Here is an 18754-nt window from a genome sequence, read left to right as displayed (position 1 = left end):
TTGTTAAAGCATAAATTTCTGGTAAAAGCATCTGGTGTGGTAGTTAAGATGCCCATATGCCATATAGGAGTGCCTGATTTGAGTCTTAGCTACTCAGTTTCTGTTCCAGCTTCCTGCTAATGCACATCTTTTTTTTTTTTTTTTTTTTTACAGGCAGAGTGGACAGTGAGAGAGAGACAGAGAGGGAAAGGTCTTCCTTTGCCGTTGGTTCACCCTCCAATGGCCGCCGCTGCAGCCGGCGCACCGCGCTGATCCGATGGCAGGAGCCAGGATCCAGGTGCTTTTCCTGGTCTCCCATGGGGTGCAGGGCCCAAGCACCTGGGCCATCCTCCACTGCACTCCCTGGCCATAGCAGAGAGCTGGCCTGGGAGAGGGGCAACCGGGACAGAATCCGGCGCCCCAACCGGGACTAGAACCCGGTGTGCCGGCGCCGCAAGGTGGAGGATTAGCCTATTGAGCCACGGCGCCGGCTAGCACATCTTTTTTTAACTTTTATTTAATAAATATAAATTTCCAAAGTACAGCTTTTGGATTATAGTAGTTTCCCCCCCCCATAACTTCCTTCCCACCTGCAACCCTCCCATCTCCCGCTCCCTCTCCCATTCCATTCACATCAAGATTCATTTTCAATTATCTTTATATACAGTAGATCAATTTAGTATATATTAAGTAAAGATTTCAACAGTTTGCACCCACACAGATATACAACATGCAACGTACTGTTTGAGTACTAGTTATAGCATTAATTCACATTCTAATTCAAGAATTGTATAGCAAGCCAAGTTACTCTCCTATGTAAAGGTTATATAAATGCTTTACAAATAAGCAACATCTCAGTCAATATTTCATTCAGGTAGCTCTTCTTGAAAAATATTTTGAGCTTTTTCAACAGCCCTTGAATTTTAGTATCTACCAAATTATAGAATTCTTCTCTCATATCATGTAGACCATAATTTAATCCTGTCTGCATTTGGTGAGGTGAAAGCTGCAAAACTCTAAAGATTTCTCAGTAATCTCTCATGTATTTCATATATTACTTAGGTCAAGGTCAAGAAATACATAAATGTCATTCTCTCTGCTTGATGTTCTCTGCCAAAAAATAAGATTATCCAGTCATCCAACAGTCTTGATTCAAAGACTGGGCGGCCTTGTTTAACATGGAAAAAGACAGCATAAGACAAAGAAGTTTGTCTGTGTGTTAGTGCGGAGCCTTGGAAGGCCATATTATGGGACAATTTCTCAGTAAGGCCCTAAAGTAGAGTTAGAAGACAAGGCTGATCTGACATCTTTCTATCTTCCTTCAAGTTTAGTCTAAGATGGTATTCTATTCCAATTTCTCTCTCTCTCTCTCTCTCTCTCTCTCTCTCTCTCTCACACACACACACACACACACACAACCACACAAATTGAAGAAAGGAAGTATTTTTCTAGTTTAAAGGAAGATTTTAAAATCCTAAAATAGTTGTAATATAAAGAATATAAGAGAATATAAGAGAAGATGTTTAGTCATGACATAGATTTACTTTCATCACAGAATAGAGGCTTTTATTTTGATAAGAGCCCTAAAGCCTTTTGCATCTTTAAAACAATGATTTTGTATGCTCTGTCTTCTGATTTCTGTACGAACAAGAAAAAAATTAGTGATGTAAAGGAATTTGAGCTCTGCTTTGGAATTCTTTTCTCTTACGATTCTGTATTATCTACAAGAGATCACATAAAATGAAAGAATAACTAATGGAAAAAACATATTATGAAGAAAAGGCAGTGAAGAGTAAAGCCAGTTAATTAGAGAAGTTTAAATACTAAAGACTCTTTAAACAGGTTTATTAAGGTATCATCAATATACCATAAAATAGTATGTAATTATACAAGTTAATGAATTTTACCAAATTTACAGGGTTGTGCAACCATCCCCACAATCCTGGTTTAGAACACATCCACGGTTCTCTAAAGGCCCTTCATGCCCATCTGCACTCATTGCCTATTTCCTCGCCCCAGGTAACCACTAATTCCTTCTTTTACTCTACAGATTTGCATTCTCTGGAAATAAAGATCTGTTCCAAAAGGGGACATGGTTTTATCTTCCTAAAATTTTTAGACAAGTGTTAACTGAACTTCACTTTCCTGACTCCAGAACCCAGAATTCCAAATAACTGACCTTCACTGAGAAGCAGTCTTAACCATGTATTTGAGAAAACACAGAAAACCAAGCTGTAAACATGATAACCTCATTTGCAGTTTATTTATTTATTTATTTATTTTGACAGGCAGTGTGGACAGTGAGAGAGAGAGACAGAGAGAAAGGTCCTGCTTTTCCGTTGGTTCACCTTCCAATGGTCGCTGCAGCTGGCGCACCGCGCTGATCCAAAGCCAGGAGCCAGGTGCTTCTCCTGGTCTCCCATGTGTATGCAGGGCCCAAGCACTTGGGCCATCCTCCACTGCACTCTCGGGCCACAGCAGAGAGCTGGATAGAAAGAGGAACAACGGGGACAGAATCCTGCGCCCCCACTGGGACTGGAACCTGGTGTGCCGGCGCAGCAGGCGGAGGATTAGCCTATTGAGCCACTGCGCTGGCCATCATTTGCACTTTTTTACAATGTTCTTACTCCCAGTACTATGCCCCAAAGATGAAATCTTTATTTTTGCAATGGTGCTTTGCAGATAATCCGAAATGGGTCTAGTGCCGTACAACTGTCATCTAAGCACCTAGTATTCCTGCAGTTGCTGAATATCCATTTAACTATTGTCCTTCATTAATTTTGATTTTGCCCACAATACAAGGCATGACTTTAAGAGCAATTCCTCATGGAACAGATTCCAAGAGCAAGGGACAAGGTCTCTTTTTCTTTTGGACCCATTTCCTAAAGGCCAAATTCTTGTCTTCATAACTGAATAACCATTTGTTGCTCATGATAGTAACTGTACACATTGGTTAAATTGTCACTTTATTTCAGCCACACCAATATCAATATCTCAGACATTGTGATATTCTTTGTATGAGAAATTTTCAACCACTAGATACTATTTTGTCTGATCAGCATCTATAACTGTATTCGTTCTTTCAGAAACTGATAGAAACTAATGGACAGGTATCATGTCAGGTTTCAGATTTTTCCTTTCTCTGAAGAGTGTGAAAATTTTCAATTCTATTAGACAATGCCTTGAAATACTCAAAAGTGAAGGGGTTTTTGGCGTGCGTTTTAATTTTCATCTTTCACTCTACCATGTTCTGGATCGTCCTCTTACCCCTCTGCTGAGATAGTTTATGTATCTGAACAGAAATTTTCACAACTCAACATAAGCTAGCTCTTTGAGCCTTGATGTGAGAATTAAATACTACGTCACATTAAGAGTCATTTAACTTTGGCCCATTGGAAGGGTTAAACAATATTAGTAACTTACTCATTTGGATTTTCCTTTGTTTTTTATAAACTAACATTAATAATTTCAATTTCTTGTTTACATTAATTATAATAACTTAAAAACTCCTATATTCATATATCTGGAGAGTATCTTCATTCTAAGAAAAATTTTGGATGCAAAACGTGTATGGGAATTGTCTTAGATTTGTCATATTATGAAGATGACATGAAACTAAAGTAATGTACACAATATTTAAAATCCAGGCAGCCAGTTTCAAATAGCATGACATTATAGTGATAAACACAACATAGTCCCCTTCCTTCACTAACTTTGGAGTCCGTCTTCATGTTACAGGTTTACCAACAATTATTAAGCCAATTGTTTCTTCCCTTTACTTTCCCCCATGATAACGTTCCATTAAAAAAAAAAAACACCAAATAAATTGGAATGAGTGTGTACCATTTCCAGAACTATATTTTGGTACATAGAATGGAGATAAACAGAGTAAGTTTGGAGAACTAGAAAATCTGATTTAATCCAATTACTGTTGATCAGCTACCAGAGGACATTAATTGATTACACAAACTATTAAAACTTTGTTCCTTTAATCAAGAAATTCAAAAATTAGTCCAGAAATTAAAAGTTGTTCTGTCAGCATTTATGTGATTGAGTCTCATATCTAATTGATATTTTCTTTTTTTATGGTGAACATTCAGATGTTTATAATTTGAATAACAAATACATTGACCTAATAATTTATTCGTATTTTAAAGTCACTAAAATAAAACAAACTGTAAATGTCTGAGCTTTCAGAAGAGATATCTTAATACTAAATACAAAAAGATCACATAAGCTTTTTCTGTAATTTTTTAAAAAATTGTTACTAATAGGAAAGCTCTTAAATTATCTTAGTCAAGCTCACAAAAAGGTTTAAAAAAATAAAACATAATCTAAAAAGAGTTTACCAGAATATTGAGCTCTCCTTGATATTCACAGAAATCAACACAATGTCCATTAGTGCAGAATAAAAGACATAAAACAATTCAGTGTACAAAAAACACCCTACATTAATGGAACATTAAAGTTATGATTTAAACCCACAAAAGTCAGGAAATTCAGAATTAGAACTCCCAAGGTAACCTTAACTATGACTTCTTGTACACAAACGCTGTTTAGAAAATTGAGATTTTTGCCTTCCTGATCACTTGTCACAATAAAGAATAATTTTGAAGGGTAAAAAAAGACACTACATTTCCTTAGAACCACTGTATTTGTTTAAAATGTTATACCTATTTAGAAAATGAAACTTTCAATCTTATTTGATAATATGAGCCAATTATGGAATAAAAATAAATTTAAAAACTATAATATAGAAACCTATAGAATCTAGAACATAATGTACATATATATGATTTTGTATATATATATGACACATATGGATCTGGGCTTTGTTTTAATGATAACCGTAAGTACCACATAAAAACATATTCACATTGAAGATTGACAGTGGGGGACATTATTAAAATAGAATAGCACGTAAAGAACCGGGATCAGGGAAATAATTGAACTGAAAGTCAAAAATATCATGGTACATATTTATGAGTCTGAAGCTTCCGGGGAAAGATGGTTCTTCTCTACAATCTGCCTTCTTCATTTGTAAAATGAGACCATTCAGATGACATCTTAGTTTCTTGTAACTTCTAAACCAGTATAATCTGTGACTTCACATCAATTTATATTCTAAATTGGAATCATCAAACTGACATCACAAGAGCTATGGATGATCATCCAAGAAAGAAAACGGTGTTAGTAAAGCACTGAACTTCTCTGGGATAGAATCAGCCCTGCTTGCTGACATTTGGAACTTTTTGTGATGAATTAGTTAACTCATCCATCCAGAGATTATTCATATCTTGTGACTAGATTAGGGTAAATGCTTTTTAGTAAGTTGAAAACATTCGTTGGGGCTGCACCGATGTGCTCCTAGGTACTATAAATACAAGAACAACAAGGGCTGAAGAGTTAACAGGAAATGGAGAAAGGCTTACAGTGCTGTTGTGGTTTGTAACTTTCCAAGCAAGGTCACTAAACCAGTTTTTAGACCTCTTCAAATTCATTTTATTGCAGAAGTTAGTCAGATGCCAAATCAAAGTCCTGTTAATGAAACAATAATTTCTAAGAAAAACACAGGATTTTGAGTTCTATTTAGATCAAAGGAGTCAATTGTGCTTTGCTTTTAATTGCCTTGGTTTGAAACTTTTGTTGGAGTAAAAGCACAATTAGTGTGGAATAACATAGACTAGTACAGAGCAACATAAGGATTCTGCCTCACTGCCAACTAAAGTCTAATTATTATTTGTGAAGTTGGAACTTTGTGCCCAAGAATATTTTTCACCCAAAAACATAGTGTAATAATCTTCAGAAAAACCAAAAAGTCTTTGGATCTTCTGATCCAAAGAGCAGGAATGACTGAATCTAGACAGCATCCATTAAGAGAAGCTACTACAGCCAATTTACATAGACATTTCATTCACTGATGAATAAACTATAAAGAAAATATCATTAAAAATTATACTAATGCCATTTACAAAAACCCACCAAAACTTTAAATCACAAATGTCATAGACTTATTTCTGGCAATTTTTTTTTTCAGATTTTCTTGTATGTAGTTGGATAAATTGGGAGAAGAGCAATAGAATATGGCATATCCTCTTCTCAGCAGAAAATAAAGTGAATTCTTAATAATATCTTACAAAATACCTCAATTATTTTCAGGTTTGTGTATTACCTTGCAAATATCATCAACGGGGATGTATTTGTTTTAATTAGTAATAAAACAAGCCATTCTATAGTCTGCTTTTAAAAGAACAATAAATTACCATATTTATATATCACAACCTTTCAATCATTATTTTAAAGACAGCATGATCTGCTACCACATTAGTGCTCTATAATTTACTTAATTTCCTTATTGTAAGACACTTCAGCTATTGGAGAATACACCCCAGGGAATAACCATGTGCATATTGCTTTTTTTTATTCTCTTGACAAATTTCCAACATGAAATATTTATGACTTAATACGTCGAGTGACATTGTAGCTAACTGAAGGTGAGGAAAGGAGCATTTAAAAACTAGTCTGCAGTCTCAACCAAAGTGACTGTCAATGATTAATTGTCTACTGAGGTACTGGGACCAGAATCCTATCTCCTGACAGAAGAGAAGACTTTAATGGTAGAATCCGGTAGACATGCATGTCTATTCATCACTCTAACTCAGTTCTTGATGAAGCCAAGCAGATAATAGTTTCGATTTAGACATCCATTCACACACACAAAATATGATTATATCCTATCAAAATACTTTTTATATTTTTAAAATATATTTATCTGAAAATCAGAGAGAGGGAGGGAAAGAGGGAAAGGGAGAACATGAGGGAGAGGGAGAAGGAAGGGGAAGATTATGATGAATGAAAGAATGAATGAATGAGAAATATCTTCCATCCACTGGTTTACTTGCCAAATGCACGCAAGTTCTAAGGTTGGACTAGGAATCAGTAATTCGAAGCAAGAAACCAGGAACTCAATCAACATTTCCCAAGCAGGTGACAGGACCCAAGGAGTTTGGTCACTCTCCAATGTGTCCCAAGATCTCTGTTAGGAGGGAGCTAGAAAAAAAGTGAAGCCTGGATTCAAACTCAGGCACTCAGATATGGAATATGGATGTGTTCTAAACACAATATTTGTGTAAGATTTATTTATTTGGAAGACAGAATTACAGAGAGGGAGAAGGAATAGAGAGAAAGAGAGACAGAGAGAGACAGAGACAGAGAGAGAGAAAGATAACTTCCATCCACTGGTTCACTCCTCAAATGGCCACTACAGCTGGGCCAAGACTAGGTCTGGCTGAGGCCAAGATCTAGGAGTTTCATCCAGATCTCCTACATAGGTGTAGGGGCCCAAGGACTTGGACCTTCTTCCTCTGCTTCCCCTGATACATTAGCATCAGAAGTGGAGCAGCTGAGACTCATCTGTAATACCGGTAGCGGCTTAACCCAGTGTACACCGCCAGCCCTTCCAAGCATCACCTTAACTGCTGCACCAAATGTCCACCCTTCAACATTTTATAACCTTGATTGTCAAATTCAAATAATTAGAAAACAAATTCTGAAACTGAAACAAAAATCTGTATGCTACAAATCTTATAGCCCAATAATCATTGATATTTTTAGGGTGACCACTTTGTGTAGGTAATAAAATTATCTGGGGAATCTCTTTAATAAGCAAAAAAGCACTTTTACCATGAAATATCACAGAAAATGGGTTTAATACCACTTTAACAGATACATTCCACTTGCTTGAATACTAGTAGAAGTTTCCTTCTCTTTCTTATCATAGCTACATCTCTCTATGGAGGAGTCTACCCTTTAATAACTTTTTTTTTCTCCTAATCACTGTTCAACCCTATGATCTTGTTCTGGGTTCTGCCATTTGACTGAAACCTCTCAGACAATAGGCAGCAATAACCTGTGTGTGACAAAATCTCTTGAACACTTTCCCATCTCTGTTTTATTTGACCTCTCTGCCACGTTAATATTTTTGATTATCCTCTACAAGAAATTTTATTTTCCTTGAATTTCACCTATAAACTCTTCATTCTATAACTTCAATTTTTCTGTCTCTTGAGAGAGAGAGAGCTAGAGAGAGAGAAACTTTTACATTTTAGGATGAAGCAATTGAAGGCAATGTCCTACCCGATTCTTTTCTCATGGTATATTGTTTCACTGTTGAAAGATTATCCATATTATTTATCTTTAATACTTAAATATTGCCTTCAATATACAGGTTCCATAATTTAGATTCCCTGTCTAAAAGTATGGAAAGAGTAAAAAGGATGTATTGGAAATCTATTTTTCCCTGTATATGAGAAGTTTAATGCTTTTTAAAATGGGACATACTGCCTTATCCCAAGACCTACTGTCCCTATTTTAATACATTTTTCTCTGATGAAAGACAGTATCTACTTTATCACCCCAAATCATGTCATTTTCAGCCCCTCTCACTTTATACATCCAGTTAATTATTGCATGCCACTGAAATATCTCTGTAATCTTTTACTTTATGTCCACTGCTATCCCTCCAAAGTATCTCTTTTTATTAAACTATTGAAATATCTCAATTTGTTCCATGATAATTTTTTTTCTGGTCATGTTTCTTTCCAAACTTCCTCTAGGTTCAACAAAGAGGATTTTCTAAAATGCACGTTGAATCAAGTCAGTTGCCTCTTGGAGCCTTTGAACTTCAATTACCTGCAGAAGAGACCAGACATCACTCACTCAGCTCTCTCAGAAGAGGCTATGGAATTCCTGGCCTTGAAGGTATAATAATCCAAGATTGCAGATTCTAGTTTAGTGAGCATGGCACAAGGTAGGATCTCAGAGAACCTGGCAATGCTTCTCAGTCATCCAAAGATTCTATGATCAACCATAACTTAGGAGCTTCATATGATGACATTGGAAACAGGGAGTCATAGAGTTGTGCTGGGTAAGATGATTTTCCCACTCAAAAGGAACAGCTTTAACAAGGCTCTGAATCAAAAGAGAACAGTAAGCTTTAGAAAACTCTGATAGGTTACTGGGCCACAGGATCTTTACCTTCACTAAAAAGAATGTGGGAAAGTAATTACAAAGAAAATTGAAGAGGAATATTGGGATAAGCCCTTGGTACACCATATTGTCACAATGATCAAACAGTATGCCCACATCTACGTTTTAAGGAAAATAACCCCAATCACACAAGCCTCTGACTGAGAAGTGTAAATGTAAAAATCTTCATGATCTAGCTCTCCTTAAATCATCAAAATCCTCATCCTATGACACCAGTTCTAGCATTTCCTACTCTGCAGGGCCATCTTCAACAATTACTCTGTGCTTTCATCTACCATATGAACGTATCTATTTGAAGATTTGCATGGTCAACTTTTAAATTTCTGTCTCCACACTAGAATGATAGTACCTAAAATCATGGAGTATGTTTTTAACTCTTTATTCACGGCACCTAGCCCAGTATTTGTCAGTTGTTAGAAAGAATAAAGGTACAACAGAATAAAGAAAGACGGAAAGGGAAAGAGAGAGAGAAGAGAGGGAGAAGGGGAGAGAGGAGGAAAGAGGGAGAGAGAGAGACAGTTTATGTGATCAATACATGTTATTTTCATACTATTTCCATTAAGACAGAAAAATGTTGGAGTTGGGAAAAAAAAAGCTTCCCATGAAATAAGTAATCACAGAACCCTTGACAGATGGTTATGCAGACTTTGCTTGAACATTTGGTGACTTGTGGCTCATTTTTTATAAACTAAACCAATATTTAAAACGTTGAATTTTTAGAGCTGATGTTTGCTTTATAACTTTTATCCACTGAGCCTACTTTTCTCCCTCTGGATATGTGAAATTAATGAGAGAAAACGTCTCTGGGTACTTTATGCTGTTCAGTACACTTCTCTGGACAGTTACAACATCGATTAAACTACAGGATTGATGAACGATAATATGGCCTCAGCCGAAGCTAAGCCTATCAGATTGTTTCATTCACCACTCAATTTTTTTGGAGTTATCGATGTTTGCTTTTGTTTCTTGAAGATTTTGGCCCTTTTTTGGTTGACATTCTGTCCAATATTACTCCTGTACTACATTATGATAATTTTAGTATCTCCACAGATAATCTTCCTGTGGACTCAGTATTTCTTACTCCAATAATTACTGCTTAAATTTCTATGCCACATATAAATTGTTTAGTTTTAATCCTACACTTTGTTATTGCCAATAATTGATCATCTCCCATAGCTTCAAAAATTCTGGTTTTGTATCTGCTTTCTCCTCTTATTGCTCTAGTACCCTAACTCAAGGAATTATTTGAATTCAATAATATGGACAATCTATTGATTCTATCCCTTTTTACTTTCAGTCACAGTTATTTTGTCTTCGATTTGTTCCTTGATTTTACATTGTTCTCTTGATTTTGCATTGATTTCATTCCCTAATTTTATGTCAACTTAGTAAGTTCCTCTTCTATGTGTAGGGGAACAACTGCAAATGTGGTTATACCTTTTTCTTTATACCTCTCTACCTATGCATTTGAATGTGTAAATCCATGATGCCTAACATTACATGATTCTTTAATAATATGTTTCTCTTTCCTTTTAGTTTGCAAATTCTACTCTTTTCTCAAATCTGACATTTCCTCACAACTGTAATTTTCACTTGAAACTTTGTTTAAAATCTCATTGAGAGAAAGGAAAATTTCTGAACAAAGCTTCAAGATTTTCCAATCATAAGATTTGAAGTCTATTTGCATTTTAGTTTATTTGAGCATATGTTGTATCCAACTTCATTTTCCCAGCATCTCAAGGAAAAAATCTTGGACTCAACCAACAACGTTCTTTATTTTAATATGTACATTAAATACAAGAAGATTCTTAACATTGTAACAGATTGAGAATGTACTTTGTTCCAATTCCATAGCTACAATGCAGGACTAAGCTAAAGAAACAGAAAAGAGACTCCAAAACGATTGTGATTCTGGTCTCTTAACTTGTTACTCTTGGTACATCCTTGTCAATCATTCTACATTCTATTTTCAGAGCAACCAAGGTAATACTCTTAAAACATTTGGATCATGTCATTCCTTTGCTTATCTCACTAATAAAAGTCAAAGTGATGACAGTGCTTCTTGAACTCTCTGAGGAAATGGAACATTTAAAAAAATCTTTCAGTATCCAATAAATCATGTGCCATTATATTATATGTAATAAATACTTAGAAAAATCAAAATGGAAAATATTAATGCAAGCCAATTAGAAGAAGATTCAATAAATCTAAAATTATTTTACAGCAGTCTGTTTTAAAACTCAAGCTGTCTTTTTCTGCCCTCTTTTCATCATACAGTGGTGATAACATGTGCAGTGACATGAAACTGTGTTCCTTCTATGGGTGGTCTAGATCAAGTCCACAGCTATCTTGCACACCTTACCTTCTTTACCTCTTCCACTCAGTTTTCCCTTGACAGCCACATCAATCTCATGATTTTAAATAAGACAAGTATACTTCCGCACTAAATAAGTTATTATTCTAATGTTAATCATAGCCATGTTTATTGAAGCAATGTTTTTTCCAAAGTTGTATTTGTGTTATTACCACATTTCCTATACTGCATCACAGAAGCATTTTTTCAGTTTCCTTTAAGTTTAATCTTTCATTTAATCACTTATTTTTCAAGACAGAAAGGTAGGTTTTTTAATAAGCATTATTTACGATTGTTATTGTGTTGTGGATAATATAGCCATAGGGAATACTCAGTTGGAGATTTGGTCAAATACCAAAAGTTTCACTTATTACATTACTCTTTTTTGTATGTTAATCTTAAAAAATATTCATATTAGTCTTACAAATTTTGATATGGTATATCAAAATGAAATAATTATGAAGTCTATTTCCATGACTACAGACATGTAGTTTAAGTAGTAATCTAAATTTGTACATTTAATATGTGTAACTTAGTATGTGTAACAAAGGACTGCAAATGTAATTCTACATTTTCCATGTTTTTATCATTTAAAAAGTTTTATATATTTATTTATCATTCATTCATTCATTTCAGAAAGAGAGAGGGAGAGAAACTGAGAAATATCTTCCATCCCTTGGTTCACTCCCCAAATGGTAACAATAGGCAGGGCGGATCCAGGCAGGAGTCAGGAGCCTGGAACTCCATCTAGGTCTCTTACCTGGGTAGCTCCCCTGATATTTTCCATAGTTTTTTTTTAATTTTCTTTTTTTTAACTTTTATTTAATGAATATAAATTTCCAAAGTACAGCTTATGGATTACAATGGCTTCCCCCCCATACCGTCCCTCCCACCCGCAGCCTTCCCCTTTCCCACTCCCTCTCCCCTTCCATTCACATCAAGATTCATTTTCCACAGTTTTTAAAACCTTTCAAGTCACAATCTAAACATCTTTTAAAAGCATATTTATTTTCCATAAGAATAAACAGAAATGGGCAGTAGCTGGTGGAATTTATGAGAGGATCAACAGTTAGTGCCAACAATCTTAAGATTCATTCTTAAAATCAATATGGTTATCTATAAATTAGCAATTCCATGGGGTTTTCTTTTGTGGTTATCTATAGTTATTCCTAGTTAGATGGATAGATTTTAATAGATGTGAGTCATTATCAAGTGGGTCACTGGGGAAACTGACCAAAGTCTTTATTTTACTTTATTTTATTTTATTTTATTTTATTTTATGTGAAAGCAGAAAGTCTCCCAATGGAAGTAGAAAGGAAATCCAGAAAAACAATAGGAATATTCATGGAAAAATGACAAGGCCAAGTTGTTATTTATCAATAGTAACCTTGATTGTAAATGCTCTGAACTCTCCAATTAAAAGATACAGGTTGGGTGAATGAATTAAAAAAACAAGACCCAGTTCTTAAAAAACAAGAAAGACACATACTGAAAGTGAAAGGATGGAAAAGATATTCCATGCTAACTGAAAGAAAAAAAAAATGCAGGTATAGCCATCCTAGTATCAGACAAAATAAACTTTAATACAAAAACTGTTGAAAGAGACAAAGAAGAACACTATGTAATGATTAAGGGACCAATTCAACAGGAAGATGTGACTATAATAAATGTATATTCAACCAGTGCCAGGGAACCTGGCTATTATTTTTAAAGATTTATTTAGTTTTTTGAAAATCAGAGTTACACAGAGAGAGAGGAGAGGCAGAGAGAGAGAGGTCTTCCATCCTCTGGTTCACTCCCAATTGGCCACAATGGCTGGAGCTGTGCCAATCAGAAGCCAGGATCCAGGAGTTTCCTCCCAGTCTCCCATGCAGGTGCAGGGGCCCAAGGACTTGGGCCATCTTCCACTGCTTTTCCAGGCCATAGCAGAGAGCTGGATTGGAAGAGGAGCAGCCGGAATTAGAACTGGCCCCCATGTGGGATGCTGATGCTTCAGGCCAGGGTGTTAACCTGCTGTGCCACAGTGCTGGCCCAGGGTTCCTGGCTATTTAAAACAAATGTTAATAGACATAAAAGGACATAGACTTCAATACAGTAGTAATGGAAGACTTCAACACCCCACTTTCAACAATGAATAGAACAATTAGACAGAAAATTAACAAAGAAACTACAAAACTAATCTACAATATGGACGAAATGGAAATCACAGAACATTTCATCCCACAGTTTTCTTTATTTTATAATGAAAAAAAATGAAAATAAAAATTTTATAATGAATTATAAGAAGAGTACAGTTCTTTACCTTCTAAAAGGAGAAGTTGAAATAAGACACTGTGCAATAATTTATTATTTTCTCTTCATTATTCTTATCAAACTTTTTTTTAAATGTATTTACTTATTTGAAAAGCAGAGTTACAGAAAGGAAAAGGCAAAGAGAGAGAGAGAGAAAGAGAGAGAGAGAGAGTCTTTCAATTGCTTGTTCACTCCCCAAATGGATGCAATGGCAGGAGCTGGGCTGACCAAAGCCAGGAGCCAGGAGCTTCTCCCAGTTCTTGCACATGGTTGCAGGGGCCTAAGGACCTGGGCCCATCTTCTACTGATTTCCCAGGCTATAGTAGAGAGCTGGAGCAGAAGTGGAGCAGCCAGGACTTGAACTGGTGCCCATATGGGATGCCAGCACCGTAGGCAGCAGATTTACCCGCTATGCCGCAGCACTGGACCACTATCAAATCTTCTAAAAACTTGCTCTCGTCTCCTCAAACTCATTTCTTCTTTTTTTCTGTGATGTCCTACTTCTTTGAAGATTTTCTCCTGTTCTGTCTGTAAACTCTACTTCCTTTCTCAGAAACTGGAGCATATGGTTATTTATTTTAAGATCTTACTCTTTCTTATGTATCTATGTGCTCATTCTCTATTTATTGTTCACAGCATTTTTTATTATATCATACAAGACAACAAAGATAGTGCTGATTGAAGGTCACTCTATGGATTTCATCAAAAACTATGTTTCCTGATCTCTCAAATTGAAGAATATTTCTCTGGGGCCTTTCTGAAAACAGCACTTGTAAATTTTTAGTGCAAATTATCCATATATCAGATGTAGGTTAAAGGATACCAAACAGAAGATTTGTAGAATGAACAAATGTAGACATCTAATATAAAACATGAAAATAAAATTTAATAAAATTGTATTGTATAAGGATTTTAATATGCAAATTACCTGCTTTTGTCACAAAAATAGTGAGATTATGATTATGTTTATCTGCTAAACTACAGTAAACGTTTGACTACAAAAATGTGTCCCATCATATCTGTAGGTAAACCTCAAATACACAATGAAATTTGTTTTTATCAAGTATCTCTAGTTCATGTCCATTTGTCATGAAACTGATGCTGGAGATGAATTTTCAAAAGTATATTTCTGTGTTAATACACCATCTGATTCACTCAATAGCAATATAATATCTGATATATTTAATTTTTATAGATAATTCATAAGAATATATTAATCCTAGATTTTGATATTTTGTTCCCAAATGATCTGATCATTTAGTTGTATTGTTATGAACTTTTTGAAGTACCTTCACATACATACTTATCTATATCTAGATAAGTAATATTTTGTTGTATTATGTTCTCTTATAAAAGATGTTTATCTTAAAATAAAGATCAGTAATTCACAAATCTTTTTCATAGTTCTGTGTAATTAAGCAGAATTACATGGATTCTCTGCATGTTCTCCCTTCATGCTTTCTGTAGCTAAAAGATAAGATCCACTAAGAAATACATTGCATTATGTAAGCGGTCATTTATTTATTTCAATGAAGTTCACCAAGCTATTAATAGTAGTTTCATTGCTAACTATTTTATCAAACTATTTTACTTAGAACTTAAAGGTTAATGACTTTTTATTCTATTTTGTATAATTTTAAAGATGTTTATACATTGTTAAATACCTGAAAAATGTATTTTTTAAATGTGTACTTTCAGTCATTCCATTTACCTTCTGAAAACATCCAACAAGCCTTCAGTAATATTAACTGATGACTTAACAGATGTTATTCATTAGTAAAACTGTATTGACTAAATTTCATGCTATCCTTGCCCTCCATTGTGGGGCAGCTGATTAAGCCGCTGCTTGAGGTGGCTGCATCCCACATTGGAGTGCCACTTCAAGCCCCAGCTACTCTGCCATCCATCCGGCTTCCTGCTACTGCATCCTTGGAGGCAGCAGATGATGGCTCAGGTGCTTAGGCTCCTGCTACCCACATGGAAGTCCCAGATGGAATTCCAGGCTCATGGATTCATCCAGAACCAGTTCTTGCGGTGGTAGGTATTTGGAAAGTGAACCAGCAAATGGAAGATTCTTTCTCTCTTTCCCTACCCCCATCTGTCTGTCTCTGCATTTCAAGTAGATGAAAAATAAATAAATAAACATTTGAATCCTTCAACTCAAACCAGAATGACATGTGTTAACACATATTCCTATCTGCATAGACCACACATATATTGAATGCACTTTCTAAGAGTATAATGCCTTTAAGGCAATCATATGTGTTGTTTTAGATGATGACAACAATTGCAGTGTGGAAAGTGAACCACAAAATCTGTAGAACAGCTGTAATTTTTAAATGATATATTCTTTTATTAATTTACATTCACAATATGTGAATGTAAGCATTTACATTGTTATTTGAGGACACAATTTCTAAGTAACATAAAAACATTAGGTTTTTCAAGTTTCACAAATCCCATAATAAAATTGCATGTTGATTATGCATCTTTTCATAGCTAATTTATCTAGCACATATCAATAAACATAGCTGCTGCTCTATTCTGACAGGGACTTTTGTCCATGTTGGTCAGGCCAATGCTATTTTTTAAGGCAATCTCAGTTATAACCCCAGCAGATGCCCTGAAAGTCTCAAGGAACCACATATACCCAGTAACTACTTTCTAAAGAGATTCTTTAAAATGTAGAAAAACAACCAAACCTTAAATAAAAGCTAATATGTCCTATGTTAGCCAAAATATAAATCAAATACTAAACTACATGAAGACATTTTTGTTTCAAAAAGTTTAGTGACTCATTCTATTACATGTTTATCAGCTGCTATATCCCTCTTTAAATAAAAAGCATTTTGACAAAATAAAGATTATGTATTTTCTATACCTGCTTGTCATATAACTATCAGATTTCTCCGACAGTACTTCTGTTGGATGAGACTCCTACAGTGTTGCTTCAGGTTAGTTCACTTCATGAATCTGTTTTTGTTCTGTACTGCCCATTGCACACAGGTTCATGTGTTAGTATGATTCGATATATTTCTTCAAGACCATTTATCTGTTCTCCACGGTGTCTCATTAAAGTTTATTTATCTAAAAGGCAGAGTAAGAGAGAGACCTTTCATTCTCAGATTCATTTTCCAAATGGCTGCAACAGCTGGGACAGGGCCAGGGAGAAGCCAGGAACTAAGAACTCCACCCAGGTCTCCCATGTGGGTGACAGGTGCTCAATTACTTGAGTCATTACACACTCCCTTCCAAGGTGCACATTAATAAAAAGTTGGATCTGAAGCAGAGGTGGGATTCAGTTTCATTCACTCTAATATGGATGCAAGCATCCTAGCAGTGTTAACTGCTGTGCCACAGTGTCCACAGCTGGTGCTCTTTCTGGATTCTAGCCTTTTCTTAAGTTCTTTCCTGACTTCAAACAATCTGGCTCCTTCCCACATCTAAACCTAACAACTCTATAGCTTCTCATATAAGCTGGATACAGCACTAGAATATGGCCTGATTTTCAGATTTATGTAACTGTTGGCTTAGCTTCGGCCAAAATTACTTTCTGTGTATTAGCCATAGCGACCAACTAAATGCGCAACTGAAAGAGGACACACGATACAGAATGGAAGGATGACACCTGTCTTACTAAGCAAAGAAGTCAAGATATTTGATTGTTAAGGCAATACAAGAAAACAAAGAGGACAACAAATTTTATTGAGAAGCCCAGATGTCCTCTATATGATACACTAAAACAATTAATTTATTTATTTTCACAAAGAGAACTTTATTGAATTACTAAACAGTTCCAACTTAGTATGCTTTGTAATTAAATGTCAAATTGGCCACTTTCCTTATAATATTCAAAAGTTAATCAGGAACAATAGAAATGCCTATTCTATATATCATAGTATTTAGTGTTAGCATTAGGTAATTAATGAATATTTGCTCTTATGTCCTGAATATTTATCATGTCCCTAGTATGTACTAGATTGCCACTGGGAAATATGTAGAAAGCAAGAGCTTGGTAAAATCCTATCTTCTGTGATTTAAAAAAAAAAAAATCAGTCTTCTAGGGCAATGACAACTGATTACACATCAACAAAATGTTAAAATAAAGCAGTCAAAACACTGGCTTCTCATCTGCAATAACAGAAAATGGAAGAAAAAGGAAGACCCTCCATAGACAATTGAGATTTTAACACTACAATCCAACTCTCAAGACTGCAAGCAGGGTACCAAATGCGTGTCAAGCAATAGAAAGGCATTTTTGCCCATCTGAAGAAAGTCTCCAATAAGAAACCTCGATTGAATATTTACAACTATATTTAAAAAAATAGAATTCAGGATGAAGCAGTGTTGATCCATGAATCTTAACATCCTTGTAGTTAACTGTACATATATGGCCATGCAATAAAAATGAATGGCAACTATCTTGTAACATCATGGGCACACAGAGATTAAAAGCTAGTAATGTACTTAAACTAAAATAAAATCTCTCCCAGTGCAAACTAAAATAATGAAGAATGCATTCTGGGATGTGGATGTACTTAAATCTAAATGTATCTGAAGGTATTATGGTCTTACATTATTTCATATCATTGCTCCCAAAAATTTCAGCTTGCCTTCATCACACATGTCCTTTCTCCATTGCCTTGTATGTAAGCAGAGTATTTTGATATAGACAGTGGTGGTGGAATGAGGTGAAAAGTTTATGCCAAGATGGCCACTGAGGTGAAAAGGTCATGCCAAGATGGCCGCTGACAACAGAAACTGCTTGGCAACAGGCCGTGATTGGATGGCTTCGGAAACCACATGATAACAGAGGAAACCACATGAAAACAGAGCCTGACTGACTGCAGGCCATGATTGCATGGTTTCAGAAACTGCCTGGCAACAAGAGCCTGACTAGCAACAGGCTATGATTGGATGGCTTTGGAAACTGCCTGGCAACAGGCTGTGATTGGTTGGGGCATAGACTGCCCCTTGACTTGATTGGCTGGTCTTGGCTATATAAGCTGTTGTACTAACTCAAATAAACGAGTCTGCGGGCTGCTCGCCTCAGGCCTGCTTTCACTCGACTCCTGGGGTCTG

The 18754-nt window shown here is 35.5% G+C and overlaps 1 long non-coding RNA gene across 1 annotated transcript in view; it reads right to left on the bottom strand.

Annotated features, from left to right (window-relative positions):
- The window catches only part of LOC103349593 (uncharacterized), an 81306-nt gene extending 62820 nt beyond the window's left edge, over window positions 1-18486 (bottom strand). Inside the window, exons 1-2 of the long non-coding RNA XR_007922491.2 lie at window positions 18248-18486; window positions 16554-16759 (exon numbers count right to left, since the gene is read on the bottom strand). This is a non-coding gene — a long non-coding RNA (uncharacterized lncRNA). The remainder of the gene's footprint in view (window positions 1-16553; window positions 16760-18247) is intronic.
- Window positions 18487-18754: the final 268 nt, after the last annotated feature.

Source organism: Oryctolagus cuniculus, chromosome 14, assembly GCF_964237555.1.
Source record: "Oryctolagus cuniculus chromosome 14, mOryCun1.1, whole genome shotgun sequence".
Lineage (NCBI taxonomy): Eukaryota > Metazoa > Chordata > Mammalia > Lagomorpha > Leporidae > Oryctolagus > Oryctolagus cuniculus.
The sequence above is the reverse complement of the archived record's forward strand: the minus strand, read 5'-3'. Positions and strand labels throughout refer to the sequence as shown.